The sequence below is a fragment of the Symphalangus syndactylus genome, chromosome 8 (genome assembly GCF_028878055.3).
Source record: "Symphalangus syndactylus isolate Jambi chromosome 8, NHGRI_mSymSyn1-v2.1_pri, whole genome shotgun sequence".
NCBI classification, from domain to species: Eukaryota; Metazoa; Chordata; class Mammalia; order Primates; family Hylobatidae; genus Symphalangus; species Symphalangus syndactylus.
This window is the reverse complement of record NC_072430.2, coordinates 49,813,711-49,825,309: the sequence shown is the minus strand read 5'-3', so window position 1 is coordinate 49,825,309 and position 11,599 is coordinate 49,813,711. Positions and strand designations below refer to the sequence as shown.

The 11,599-nt window shown below is 37.8% G+C and overlaps 1 protein-coding gene across 1 annotated transcript in view; it reads left to right on the top strand.

Annotated features, from left to right (window-relative positions):
• The window catches only part of GARIN2 (golgi associated RAB2 interactor family member 2), a 103,183-nt gene that overhangs the window by 79,245 nt on the left and 12,339 nt on the right, over positions 1–11,599 (top strand). The gene's annotated exons all lie outside the window — the stretch shown is intronic.

Here is an 11,599-nt window from a genome sequence, read left to right as displayed (position 1 = left end):
TTGCTATATTTTAATTTTTACTTTAGCCCAAAGTGAATGAAAGTAAAAAATAATGGACTACTTTTAAGTGAGTAAGGCCAGGCTGGGGGCAGTGGCTCACACCTGTAATCCTAGCACTTTGGGAGGCCAAGGCGGGCGGATCACTTGAGGTTAGGACTTTGAGACCAGCCTGGCCAACATGGTGAAACCCCGTCTCTACTAAAAATATAAAAAATCAGCCAGGTGTAGTGTTGGGCGCCTGTAATCCCAGTTACCGAAGAGGCTGAGGCAGGAGAATTGCGTGAACTCAGGAGGCAGAGGTTGCAGTGAACCAAGATTGAGCCACTGCACTCCAGCTTGGGCAACAGAGCAAGACGGTCTCTAAATAAATAAATGAATGCTTGCATGCATGCCGGCTCATGCCTGTAATCCCAGCGCCCTGAGAGGCTGAGGTAGGAGGATCCCTTTGCTCAGGAATTTGAGACCAGCCTGGGCAACATATATAAAAAATAAAATAAAATTAGCCAGGCATGGTGCCATGCACCTGTAGTCCCAGCTACTTGGGAGGCTGAAGCAGGAGGATTGCTTGAGCCCAGGAGTTTGAGGCTGCAGTGAGCTATGATTGTGCTCCATCTAAGTAAAAAAAAATATATATATATATATATATATATATATATATATATATATGTATTTTGTAAATGTATTTGTCTTAAGGTTCTTCTACTTTAACTTTCTGTTTATTATTTCTTCGTTCTACCAGCATTTATAGTTTTTCCAGTCTTGGAAACATTGTCCCCAGGAGAGAGATTTAAACAGAAACTATTACTCTTCCTCATTTATTTAAAAGAAAGTATTAGTTTAATAGAAGAATGACCAGAACCCAGCCTCTTATGCATCTCTCTGATAAGTGATACTCTGTTCTTAGAATGAATTTTAGGTTTAAGCGCCAGCTCTCCATCTTCCAGCAATCCATATTGATTTAACTGTATTCGTAAAATTATGAATGAGGACATTCCTCTACGGCCATACCACCCTGACTGTGCCTGATCTTGTCTGATCTTGGAAGCTAAGCAGGGTCAGGCCTGGTTAGTACTTGGATGGGAGGACCTTCATGGTAAGAAGGCACAACTCTCCTCTCTCCCAATAAGTAGTTCTTTGGTCAAAAAGATTAAAAAGATTTTCATTCAAAAAATATTTATATATAGCACAATATATTTTGTATGTTACGAACTCATCAAATATGAGTTACAAACTCTGCCTCGGGGGCTTGCAATTAATAAACATTCTGATTTCAAGGTAGACAATAAATGCTACAGCAAAGGCGTAGGTTAAGTACTCTAGAAGGGTAGTTTGTAGAGGAGAGAGAGGGCAGGCAAAATTAAGATTTCATAGGATACTTGATGGAAGAGGAAAATCTTAACAGATAAAAACCTGAAGAGAGGATTTTTTCTTGGTATAAGAATACGTCAAAAGTTTAATGACAAAATATAAGCAGTATGTCAAAGTTTAATGACAAAATATAAGCAGTACACAAAATAAGTGCTGTAAGAGTTGACTATTAATAAACTTCCTTTGGGAATGTGGACACTTCCCAAAGGAGGTGGGAAATTGCAGGGCTTACATGGGAAACAGCAACTAGTTTGATTCAGAAGACGGGAGGGAGAAAGAAAGTGGGAAAAGTATTATAGGACTAAGTCAAGTGGAGCCATATGAATGTCAGGCTAAGGTGTTCTACAGAATAGTTATTAAAATGTCCTGGAGTCAGACAGACTCCAGGCCCTAGCTGTGCCATTTAGCTTTTGACATTGAACAAGTTATTTATTTTGCTAAGTTAAGGTACAAAATTGAACAAGGAGACTGTTGTGAGGGTTAAATGAGATAATATATGTCACGTGCTTAGCATAGTGAATGAATGGTACATAGTAAATTCTCAGTAAACAATAGCTTAAAGAAAAGACAACAACTTGAAAAGGGACACTGTTGTGGTGGTAGGAGTGCTTCAGGAAAGTTAATCTGGCAATACTGTGTAAAATGATTGGCAACTAGAAAGACAGGTTGGAGAGGAACTCATAGAAAAGTTAAGATGCTCATAGAAAAACCCATGCAAGAGATAATGTATATTATGATTTAAGGTAGTGGCATGAGAAGGGAGAAGCTAAGAATGTGAGATACAGAGGTAGAATTGATGGGAGTTGGTGTAGTTATAAGTATATTTAGGGATATTACGGTTACGATTTTGAAAATACTTAAATTTTACCCCAGGAGGATAGCTAATTTGTATAACAGGAGTTAGTTATATTTTTAGGATATTCATTTTTAAGCTATAAATAAATACTATTAAAAGCAGTTTGTCAAGTTATGACATGTGGCTCACTTTGCCAGCACATACTGAAATTGGAGCAATGCAGAATAGAGAATAAAATTTTTTATATTGTAGGAAGCTGGAATGTTGGTAGCCTAGTATCACTTTACATATGTAGTAGGAAAATTCACACACATATCTACTGTTTCTCTACTTGATTGCCTTTGCTGCTTGGTAAACTGAGTTTTTTTAGGTACTTTGAGCAATAGATATCTTGTTACCACAATCAGGTACTAAAATAAACTTGTAGTCTGTTAGCACATGTAACAGTGAAATTAATGATTGTGTTAAAATTTATTTTATGAAGCAGTCAATTGAAGGAAAAAGATAAATTTTCTCTGATCATATTTTAAAGGCAAAAAAAATGATGTGATTTTGAAGGAAGCATGTAGTCAGTATGGTATCTTACAGACATGTAACTTAACACAGCACTGTGGATGCACATTAGGATTTACCCATCTGAATTTTAGTTAATGTTCTATTGCTTCTAGCTATATGACAACTTCAGTGCCTACATATGTGGAAAACAGATATCTGACCTGTCTACCTTTCAGGGAAATTGTAGAGATCAAATGAGATAATATACTTGAAATCGGCTGTAAAAACAAAAACATTTTACAAATATAAGATATAAGTATGTAAATTATTTATAAATTTGCCCTTCTAGCCTATCCCTTTTGTGTCCTATCTAGCAGTTAACAACCTGCTAAAACTCCCAGTATAAATGCAATAATTAAAAAATAGAATTTATCGTCTCTTTTCCAATTCTTATCCTTATCCCCGCCTCGAATCCAGAGACCTTATTCTATGCATTTTCCTATTTTAAGGTTCCATAATTCTCCCAGACTCAGTTGACATACTCAGTATTTTAAAATTCTGTTTGGCTCCTGGTCTCCAAATCCTGTGAAATCATTCTTTATAATAACCGTTGTTTGAAGTGATCACTTTTCATTCCTTCTGATACTTCCCTTTATCCTGACATGTGTAAAGTATTAAAACATTGTCTTTATTGGCCACTTCACTTACGTTGTCCCCTAGTCAACTCTGGTTACAGTATAGAGTAGACTTAGCTTTCAGAAAATCTGTTTTGTTCTTTTCTAACTCAGAAACCTTTAGTCTCCCATTATTTGCAGGAGAAAATTCAAACAATTTAACTTAGCATTCAGAGTCAACTCTGTCTTTATCTTCTATCTCTTACGGTGGCTCTGTTTCTTAACTAGACTGGTCTTATTCTCCAACTAGGCCATATATATTCTTCATTATTAGCCATATACAGCAAAACCATATTGCAGGTAATTTTAAACCACATGTTTAAAAACCCATTTCTAGCCAGTTTGAAAATGTTATAAATTACCTTTTATTCTAGTGCCTTTAAAAAAAACTTTCCTAGCCTTTTAGATACATTTAATCTTTTATTGCTAAGGAGTTGAAGGTGATAATAGAGCAGTTCAAGTAACCAACCATTTGATATCCTTGATACTCCTTGGCTTCTAACCAGTTTCTGCCATGAGTGTGCAGTCTTGAATATTTCCAAAGGCCTTCAATTTTGTGTTTATTAGGAGCAAATAGGGAATTTTCTATTGATGAAAAATGAAACACTTTTTACTTCAGGAAATGTTATGTATAATATATAGGGTCCCTAATTTGTCTAACTGAAAAGAAAAGAATCATGATGCTCTCTTGTCCTCCTCCCACCCCTCTTTATATTGCAAGGTAAACAGGAATATTCAGATTTGTAAAGGAAAATGGTGAAGTATGCAGTCCCCTTGTGCCCTGGGAGTACTTAAGGTCAGAGCTCAACTTTAGGGATAAAAAAGCAAGAAGAGACTATTAGGTATTTGAATCTGCAAATGTACTTCATAGAATTTCATTGTTTAAAAGAGAATCTCTATGAACAAGTGAAGGAAAATCTTACGAAGGTACCCTTCAAAACACTGAACTAAGAATTAATCTTTAAAGATTTTCCCTCTCTTCTCTTAGTATAGGAAAAGACTAAAGAAAAATAATGGCAAGAGTTAAGAGCTTCTGTTCTGATGTCATACAGACTTGGTGTGTGTTTTGGCTCTACCACTTAGATTTCTGACCTCGAAAAGCAACTTAACCTCTCCCTATTTGTTTTTCTCATTTGTAAACTGATGATAACTTTGAGGAGTTGGAAGGATTAAGTGAGAAGATATATGGGAAACTCCTTGGCACTGTGTCTGGCAAGTAGTGTTGCTGCTTTTACTTCTACTGTGACCTCCTCCATCACTGCTTACTCAACCATTTAAATGATTGTTCTGCTCTTGTCCTCTGTAAAATAGGGATAGTAATTTTTTTTATTTTTTTAGAGTTGTGGTCTCACTGTATTGCCCAGGTGTACACTATTCACAGGTATGATGATAGCCCCACTATAGCCGTGAACTTCTGGGCTTAAGTGATCCTCCCACCTCGGGCTCCCATGCAAGCACCTGGGACTACAGGTGCATGCCATAGCACCCGGCAATAATTCCTTTAAATGAACATACAAGGATGGTGTAAGGATTAGATGATGTCATGGACATGCAACCATATGTACAAGAGTACCTGTTACAATTGTAGGATGTTTATTTTAAAGTGTTTGTTAGGCCAAATACTGTTTTTTAAAACCTGTCTCCTCGTTTGTCATTGGGGATGATAGTGGTATTGAAATTTGTAGAATTGTTTAAAGATTAAGTATATTTAACATTCATAGCACAGTATTGAGTACATAGCGAGAATCAGGAAATATTAATGGTATTAGCTATGATCACTAAATATGTTTTGGCTATACCTTTTTTTTTTTTTTGTCTTGCCTTGTTTGGACCACTCTTGATGTAACTATTTATCATTTTATATGCATGTTTTGTCTTTCCAGCTAGATTGTAAGCTGTTGATAGTGGGGGAATGAATCACGTATTAGAATATAATACTAAAAATGTTTACTTTCCTACTCAGGCCCCAATATTTGTGTAAAGCAATTGACAGTACTTTTTATTCCATTTGCTCTCTTACTATTCTGTTGGTAATCATTACCTTGTTGAATTTCTCATTTTTCTTTTAATCTTTGTCATTGTTTGTATAATCTTGGTAAGTGATTTACATTTTCTGGACCTTCCTTTATCGTTTGTAAAATAATAGAAATAACGGAAAAATAATGCATCACATCAGAGTTTTGCTGTATTTTTTTAAACATTTAAGTCAGCAGAACTTTTTTTATTGAGCTTTAGAAAGATAAAATATAAAAAGATGACCCTTGAAGTCCCTTTCTGAGCATTTTGGAAAGCACTGGATTAAACGATGTGAAAACACTGGATTAAATGATGTGAAATAATTTTAGCTTCAGTATTAGTTATTTGGAAACCACCAGTACTTGAAAAAAAAAGTTGAGACACAGTAAGCTAAAATATTCCTCTCAGATGGTTAACAAGGAAGCTTGCTAAAGGTTTGCATGTGTAGGAAATGTACTGAATGAGTGAATGCTTCAAATTTTGAGTTATGTTAGAGAATATTAGTTAATATTTCAGTGTTTGTCTAATGAGGGTTTCTCGGCTTTGGCATTATTGACATTTTGAATGGAATAGTTCTTTGTCGTGGGAGGGCTGTCCTGTGCATGTTTAACAGCATCTCTGCCTCTACTAAGCAGATGACAGTAGATGCCCGCCCTCCCTGCTGAGTCATGGCAGTCAAAGTTGTATCTAGACATTTTCAGATTTCCCTGGGGATGAGGAGCGGTAGAAGACAATATCACCCTTGGTTGAGAACCACTGGCATCCAAAAATGTTTAGAAGAGTCAAGGTATTATTTGGAAATAAATCTGCCTTTTTTATTTTTAGCTCTTAATACTCTGTGTTTTTAAAATTAGGAATTGACAGTTTGTAATTATGTATATTTATGGGGTAGAAAGTGGTGTTATGAATACAAAATTGAATAATTAAATCAGGCTAGTTAACATATTACCTTAAATAGTAGACTTTTTTTTGTGGTGAGAACTTTTGAAATTTACTCTCTTGGCAGTTTTGAAATGTATAATACTCTATTATTGACTGTATTCACCATGCTATGTAGTAGATCTCAAAAAACAAACATATTCCTGTCTAACTGAAATTTTGTATCATCTCCCCATTCCCCACCCCAGCCTCTGTAAACACCATGCTACCCACTGCTTCTGTGAGTTCAATTGTTTTAGATTCCTCATATGTGAAAACTTGCAGTATTTATCTTTTTGTGCCTGGCTTATTTCACTTAGAATAATGTTTTTCAGGTCGGGAGGGGTGGCTCACGCCTATAATCCCAGCACTTTGGGAGGCCGAGGCGGGTGGATCACGAGGTCAGGAGTTCAAAACCAGCCTGGCCAAAGTGGTGAAACCCCATCTCTACTAAAAATACAAAATTAGGCCGGGCGCGGTGGCTCACGCCTGTAATCGCAGCACTTTGAGAGGTTGAGGCGGGCGGATCATGAGGTCAAGAGATCAAGACCATCCTGGCCAACATGATGAAACCCTGTCTCTACTAAAAATACAAAAATTATCTGGGCATGGTGGCACACGCCTATAGTCCCAGCTACTCGGGAGGCTGAGGCAGGAGAATCGTTTGAACCCGGGAGGCGGAGGTTGCAGTGAGCCACTTCGTGCCACTGCACTCCAGTCTGGTGACAGAGCGAGACTCTGTCTCAAAAAAAAAAAAAACCAAAAAATTAGCCAGGTCTGGTGGCAAGCACCTGTAATCCCAGCTACTCAGGAGGCTAAGGCAGAAGAATCGCTTGAACCTGGGAGGCAGAGATTGCAGTGAGTCGAGATCGCACCACCGCACTCCAGCCTGGGTGACAGAGTGAGACTCCAGCTCAAAAAAATAAATAAATAAATAAAATAAATAAATGATGTTTTCAGTTCCATTCATATTGTTGCAAATGATGGATTTTCTTCTTTATAAAGGCTAAATAGTATTCCATGATATATGTGTGTATGCACGCACATTCTACATTTTCTTTATCCATTCATCTGTTGATGGACACTTAGGTTGATTTCATAATTTGACTATTGTGAATGTGAACATGAGAATGCAGACATCTCTTCAACAAACTGATTTCAAATCTTTTGGGTAAATACCCAGAAGTGAGATTGCTGGATTATAGGATAATTTTATTTTTAATTTTTTTCTCTCCTATTTATTTATTTACTTATTTATTTTTTATTATTTTAAGTTCCAGAGTACATGTACAGGATGTGCAGGTTTGTTATATAGGTAAATGTGTGCCATGGTGGTTTGCTGCACCTATTTTTAGTTTTTTTGAGGAACCTCCATAGAGTTTTCCATATGGCTATGCTAATTTATATTCCCATCAACAACATACAGGGTCCCTTTTCTCCATACTCTTGCCAACATGTCTTTTTGATAGTAGCCATTCTGATAGATGTGAGATGATATCTTATCATGGTTTTAATTTGCATTTCCCTAATGATGAGTGATGTCGAACATTTTTTCATATATCTATTGGCTATTTGCATATCTTAACTTTTTTTTTCGTGACATAGCCTCAGGAGGTTCTGAGAACATGTGCCCCAATTTGTATATCTTTTGAGAAATGCTTTCTCAGTTCTCTAGTCCGTTTTTAAATTGAGTTTTTTGTTTTCTTGCAATTGAGTTGTTTGAGTGCCATTTATGCAGCTGGTCTTTCATATCTGTGGGCTTGGAAATCCATGGATTCAACCAACCATGAGAAAAAACTGTACAAAAAATAAAAAGTAATACAAATTTTAAAAATATAGCGTAACAGCTATTTATATAGCATTTATATTGTGTTAAATATTATAAATGAAGATGATTTAAAGTATATGGGAGAACGTGGATAGGTTATATGCAAATACTTTGCCTTTTTTTTTTTTGAGACAGAATCTTGCTCTGTCACCCAAGCTGGAGTGCAGTGGCACAATCTTGGCTCACTGCAACCTCTGCCTCCTGGGTTAAGCAATTCTGCCTCAGCCTCCTGAATAGCTGGGATTATAGGTGCATGCCACCATGCTTAGCTAATTCTTGTATTTTTAGTAGAGACGGGGTTTTACCATGTTGGTCAGGCTGGTCTCAAACTCCTGACTTTGTGATCCGCCCGCCTCAGCCTCCCAAAGTGCTGGGATTACAGGCGTGAGCCACTGCACCCAGCCTACCTTGCCATTTTTAACAAGAGACTTGAGCATCTGCAGATTTTGATACGCATGAGAGTCCTGGAACCAATTCCCCCGTGGGTGCTGGCAGGATGACTGTATTTTAGATATTAACCTCTTATCAGATGTATGGCTTGCAGATATTTTCTCCCAATCCATAGGTCGTCTCAGCACACTTTTTTTTTTGTGGGGGGAGGGGGAAGGGGTCTCACTCTGTCACCCAGGTTGGAGTGCAGTGGCTTGATTTCTGCTCATTGCAACCTCCATCTCCCAGGCTCAAGCAATCCTCTCACCTTCACTTCTTGAATAGCTGGGACCACGGATGCGTGCCACCACACCCAGCTAATTTTTTTATATTTTTGGTGGATACGGGGTTTCACCATGTTGGCCAGGCTGGTCCTGAACTCCTGAGCTCAGGTGATCCACCCATCTCGACCTCTCAAAGTGCCTGGATTAGAGGCATGAGCCACCATGCCCAGCCTAGCATACTGTTAATTGTTTCTTTTGCTGTACAGGAGCTTTTTAGTTCGATGTAATCTCATTCGTCTATTTTTGCCTTTGTTGCCTGTGCTTTTGGGGTCAAATTCAAAAAAATCGTTGCCCAGACCCATGTTGTGTTATTTTTTCATGTGTTTTCTTGTAGCAGTTTTGCACTTTCTGATCTCATGTTTAAGTTTTTGAATCCATTTTGAGTTGATTTTTGTACTGTAAATGGTATGAGTAAAGGTCCATTTTCATTGTTCTGCATGTAGATATCCAGTTTGGAAATAAATTTTTAATAAAATTTGTAAGTGAATATTTTATTATCTAGATGGTTAGTAAATTGTAAATGCAACAGTGTTTTTTTCCAGCTCTTTTGTCCATATTACCTTGTTTTAATTTTTATCCCAAAGCCATTGTATGGCCTAGAATCATGGGGTGAGAATAGGAAGTTATAAACTAAATCTTTCAGTTACAGATGTGTTATATATATGCTTTTTGCCAGAAATGCAAAAGCTGTTAAGTCTCTTCAAGTTGACATCTGAGAAAGATGTATCTTCTAAGCTAATGATACTGCCTTATTGATATCCAACAGAATTGTCAGGAATCATATTTTCTTTTCCATCCATGAGGGCAGATGATTTATATGGTTTTAAGTTATAATATATGTTACTCTTTATTCCCCTTTGAAATCTTACTGGGTTTTTACTTTGAAGATGTTTTAAATTGGGATTTTGCTTCCATTCCTTACAAATTTTGTCTGGTATAGTATATTCTAAATACAGTTTGTTTTTAAGCTATGAAAATAGCAGTTGTTTCTTTGGAATGCAATTATCTGGATGACAAATGAAGGTACTTCGATCAGAAACCTAAAGCATGAACTATGTGGAATTTTAGAAATGCCTTTTATTATAGGAATTGTTAGGGTGTTCTACTAAACAGTAAACCCAGAACCTGGGCGTGGTGACTCATGCCTATAATCTCAGTGATTCGGGAGGCTGAGATGGGAGGACTCTTGAGCCAAGGAGTTCAAGACCAGACTGGGCAACATACTGAGACTCTGTCCCTAAGAAAACAAACAAAAAGTAGCTGGGCATGGTGGCATGTGCCTGTAGTCCCAGCTACACAGGAGGCTGAGGTGGGAGGGTTGCATGAGCCAGGAGTTTGAGGCTATAGTAAGCTATGATTATGCCATTGCACTCCAGCCTGGGCAACAGAGTGGGACCCTATCCCTATTTAAAAGAAAAATTAAAAAGCCAGTGCAGTGGCTCATGCCTGTAATCCCAGCACTTTGGGAGGCCAAGGTAGATGGATCACCTGAGGTCAGAAGTTCAAGACCAGCCTGGCCAACATGGTAAAACCCTGTCTCTACTAAAAATACAAAAATTAGCCGGGTGCAGTGACACGCGCCTGTAATCCCAGCTGCTCTGGAGGCTGAGGCATGAGAATCACTTGAACCAGCTAGGTGGCGGTTGCAGTGAGCCAAAATCGCGCCAATGCACTCCAGCCTGGGTGACAGAGTGAGACTCCATCTCAAAAAAAAGAAAAAAGAAAAAAAAAGTAAACCCAGGACATTTGCACTTGGTCTTGTAATTTAAAGGACTTTATCTGTCCATTAAAAAACTTTTTAAATCTGTAAAAATACTATTTATTTTTTGTAAAGACAAGGTCTCACTATGTTGCCAAGGCTGGTCTCAAACTCCTGGTCTCAGTGATACTCCTGTCTCTGCTTCCCAAAGTGTTGGGATTACAAGTGTAAGCCGCCATCCCTGGTGTAAAAACTTCTTTTATATTGTGCCCATTGAGTTAAACAAGTTCAGTTTACTTTGAATATATGTTTAAAATTAAATAAATATATATTTATTTAAAAGTCTTTATAGTTCTGTAATGTAAGAACTCATTTTTCAGTTAGATCTTGGGGACTTTATTTTTGTTTAAGTTGTGCCTTTTTTACTGAATAATAATTTCAGAGCTAATCCACTGCATGAGTTACTCAAATATTTCAATTTTTTTTGAGGAGTCTCACTCTGTTGCCCTGTCTGAAGTGCAATGGCGTGATCTCAGCTCACTGCAGCCTCTGCCTCCCAGGTTCAAGCAATTCTCATGCCTCAGCCTGCCGAGTAGCTGGGATTACAGGTGTCTGCCACCACGCCTGGCTAATTTTTGTATTTTTAGTAGAGACAGGGTTTCACCGTGTTGGCCAGGCTGGTCTCAAACTGCTGACCTCAAGTGATCCACGCGCCTCGGCCTCCCAAAGTGTTGGGATTACAGGCGTGAGCCCCATTGCCCAGCTGAAATATTTCACTTTTGACTTGTGTTTACTTAGTTTTGGACATAGCTAAGTTTCTTCTGTAAAGATAGGTCATTCATTGTTGGAAACAAATTCATACAAGAAGTGAAACAGTTATCAAGTAAATAGAGTCTTTTATGTGATGTCAGTATACGACTTGTTTTTGGAATATACAGTTATCTTTTAAAAAAACTTCGTTTCTTGGCCGGGCACAGTGGCTCACGTCTGTAATCCCAGCACTTTGGGAGGCCAAGGTGGACAGATCACTTGAGCCTAGGAGTTTGAGACCAGCCTGGGCAACATGGTGAATCCCTATCTCTACTAAAAATA